The sequence below is a fragment of the Syzygium oleosum genome, unplaced genomic scaffold (genome assembly GCF_021117445.2).
Source record: "Syzygium oleosum isolate NSW1041296 unplaced genomic scaffold, Sole_v2.1 Sole_v2.03, whole genome shotgun sequence".
Taxonomy (NCBI): domain Eukaryota; kingdom Viridiplantae; phylum Streptophyta; class Magnoliopsida; order Myrtales; family Myrtaceae; genus Syzygium; species Syzygium oleosum.
The window spans coordinates 20,645,391-20,648,926 of NW_026607487.1; the positions used below are offsets into that span (position 1 = coordinate 20,645,391).

Consider the following 3,536-nt stretch of genomic DNA (forward strand, 5'->3'; position numbering starts at 1 on the left):
AAAAACAAGAGATTAGCGACGAATTTTGCGAAAAAAATTCGTCGCTAATTTGCCACGAATTTTTTGTTTTTGGTCAGTAATTTGCAACGAACTTATTCGTAGCAAAATTCGTCGTTAATTTGCCGCAAAAAATTTTAACTTTTGCCACGAACATTGTTCCGAAATGAATTTAGCGACGAATTTTTATTAATTTTTTAGTGACGAACTCCGCGACAAATATTATTTAGGGACGATTTCAATTTTAAATCTATTAACAACAAAATTAATTTCTAGAATTTATATTTAACATTGATTAAGCACTTAATAACATCAAAATATTATAATAATATGAAAATGAAATACATTCATCTACATTTTCTACAAAAACGATAAATATTTTTTTTTATAGTACACATAATGAGAGAATAAATAATCTTGCATATTAAAGCACCTACTTAAGCAACCTCAAGGTGGCAATTCTTTCGAGGGCAGGAACATATTGTGCCAACTGCACTTCTGGCACAGAAGAAGCTGAAGCAAAGCTTATCCCCGATAGATATGAAAAGATCCTTCCAATCTTGCGCCTGGTCTGCTTTCTCCTATAAGGTTTGCATGAAGTGCTTCATCACCTCCTCCAAAGAAGTGACATTCACTTGTTGACATACAATGCAATACTGAATCAGACCATCCTTGGCAAATCTCCCCCTCCGCACATTAACACATAATAACTAACCTGACTGCCAAACAAAATATATCTACTGTTTAATATTCTTAATTAAAACCATAAAATTCCCAAAAGCAAGGGAAACTCAAAGTCCCACAAACTCAGAGAAGAAAGTGATATACCTACATTGCCAAAATATCACATCCAAAATTAAAAGGATTGCACTTACAAAGCACATCAGTGTGGACCAGAGAGCAGTAATAGCTCCAGCTGTGATTATGTACCTGCAACGAAATAAGCAAGCATCACAAACAAAATTCTGAGTGCACATCCGTCATCCCCAACAAAAGGAGAAGCTGCCACAACCACTTTGATACAAATTATACACTTACACTGCCCAATGCATCCCATGGCTTGCAAATGCAGAGGAGATGGAGGTGTCAGGGTCCATTGCAAAGTAAGGCACAAGACCAACAATCACAATAGATACTAGCTCGTAAAGGCACTTTCCACATCAAATAAATCTACAAGAGGGATTACCTCCTTAATTCCCACACATAACAGCTCAGTAACGACAATTACTAGAACTGCAGCACATGGGCCTACCACTATATCAAGCCCAGGGATGTACTGACGAGCTAAAAACGCAGGAAGACTCTCCCCTCCACCAAAGAGCAATGCCTAGAAAAAATCGATCTCAAAGTCAAATATAAAAGCACCGACATTTAAAAATAAAAACCAAGAAATCTTTCCTTATGGAAGTACTTTGCGGTTAGCAAAATACAATGCTGGAATGTGCTAAAATAACTCGTAATCCTTAACTATCCAAAGTGGAATCCATCAAGCTACCAACACCACAAAATCTTAAAAGAAAATAAACCTCATCTCGGAAGAAAAGCAGTCTAAACTATGAACGAAAAAGGACACAAAGCCACCCTATCTGAACTTGCTAGGAAATCCTGCAAAACTCATTGATTCATGACAAAATCCTGACCAGGTTAGGAGATATGGCACGAGCTACAGCTGAGCCACCAATTATGTATTCCAGTATCAGCGCCCAACCAATCAGCCAAGCAACACTGTCAAGCAAAAAGCCATGTTGAGATGATGGTTCAAACAAACAATAGAACTCTTAAAAAGGTGGATGCAAGTCTAGTTATCTAATTCAATTTCAACACAGTCAAAGCCAACTCATACAAACGAAAGCAGTCGAGATTAGAAGGAAAAAATGTTGATCATCATAATTCAGGAAGGGTGAAAAGAGAAATTACTAATCAAACACAGCCTCGATTAAAGATTATCCGCGACCTGAATAATTCTCAAAAAAGTTCTACAAAGTATTACCCTTCTCCGACACATATGTATGAATAATGATACGCGCTCCCAGCAGATGGACAACGGCTTGCAAGCTCCGCATAACAGAAGGCTGAAAGAGCTGCTGCAATTCCAGCTATCAAGAACGAGAAGGTGAGAGCCGGTCTAGAATGCTCTCTAGCAACTGTCCCAACAAGAATGTAAACTCCAGCTCCGATCGTAGATCCGACCCCTTACCAAAACATAAAGTCCAAAGTAAGCTACTGAGACCTTCGATAATAAATAGGAATGATGCAAAAGAATAGGCCAAATAACTACATAAGAGGCGCCGTCATGTACAGGGAAAATAATACGGTCAATGCTAAGTTCAGTGACTTTTAAACTGAAAAAAGAACCAAAGACCAGAAATTGCTAATCGTGAATGAAAAAGAAAGAGTAAATCGGTCCACGAAGAAGATATTTGAAGAGCAAATCATCTTCAAGCGCAAAGAGCACCATGAAACGAACTCCAAAAACTTCATCAATCAGGGAATGTCAAGTTCGATCAGCCTCATCTCAAAAAAAAAACAAAGCTTCCGAGTTCCAACGGCCAATAGGGAACATTGTAACGCGAGCAACAAACAATTTTGCCATCAGCAACACCATCGACCACACAAAAAGAGGCCAAAGAACCAAACCACAGATCCACCCACACCAACAAAACCACAAAAAAGGAAAAAGGGGAAGAACTTCAGTTCGATTCAGCAATTACCAATGGCGATAAGGTGAAGAACGGACAGCTCCTTGGCTAATTGATGACGACCGCCCCCGCCGGACTTGGCGCCAGACAAATCCTCAAATCCCCCCCCCCCCACACGAAAGGGCCACGAATCGAAAGCTCCTTATATACACAACGGACTCAACAACAAAAACCAAAAAACAAAAAAGAGAATCAAACGCCGCCAACCCCCCCTCCAACCCCCTCCTCGGTGTATCTTCATAGACGTGTCGAAGCGGATAATATCGAAACGATGACGAAATGAGCTACAGGGACGAAGCTGCCCGCGTTTCCCTGCAAAGCTCGCGACGAATTCTGACCACCGTCCGTCCTTCGCCCCCAATTACTTCGCGTGCGGGTCGAATCGCTACTTGCTAGAGCTTCTTTGTGGGAGGAAGCGCGGGGGGGGGGGGGGAAGGGGGTACCGAAAACCCTAGCGAGCGCGAGAGGTCTGGGGGTGTGGGGGAGACGGAAGAAGGAGAAGGAGAAGGAGAATGAGAAGCGGAAGAGAGAATGGGGGGAGAGGGCGGGCAAATTGGGAGTAAGGGCGGGGAACTCGAAATTTGCGACGGACTTCTTTGTCCGTCGCAAATTTTAGCGATTGCGACGGACTTCTTTATCCATCGCTAAAATTTGCGACGGATTCCAAAAATAAAGGGCATTTTTCAAATCCGTCGTAAATTTGCGACGGAAGTGATCTTCGCGGCACATGGCGCCCATTTTTTCAAATCCGTCGCTAATTTGTAACGGAATTAGCGACGGAAATGTTTATACCGATCAATTTTTCGAATCCGTCGCTAATTCCGTCGGAACCTTGAGTAG

At 41.6% G+C, this 3,536-nt stretch overlaps 1 long non-coding RNA gene across 2 annotated transcripts; it reads right to left on the bottom strand.

Moving 5' to 3' along the window:
• Positions 1-391: 391 nt before the first annotated feature.
• On the bottom strand, positions 392-3,101 carry LOC115668871 (uncharacterized). 2 transcript variants are annotated; one of them, XR_008816240.1, is made up of 5 exons: positions 2,709-3,101; positions 1,988-2,189; positions 1,638-1,722; positions 1,036-1,324; positions 392-927 (listed from the first exon to the last, which is right to left on the bottom strand). It is a non-coding gene; the product is annotated as an uncharacterized LOC115668871 (long non-coding RNA). The 2 variants fall into 2 exon arrangements; XR_008816239.1 differs by having other exon boundaries at positions 392-1,324.
• Between the last annotated feature and the right edge of the window lie 435 nt (positions 3,102-3,536).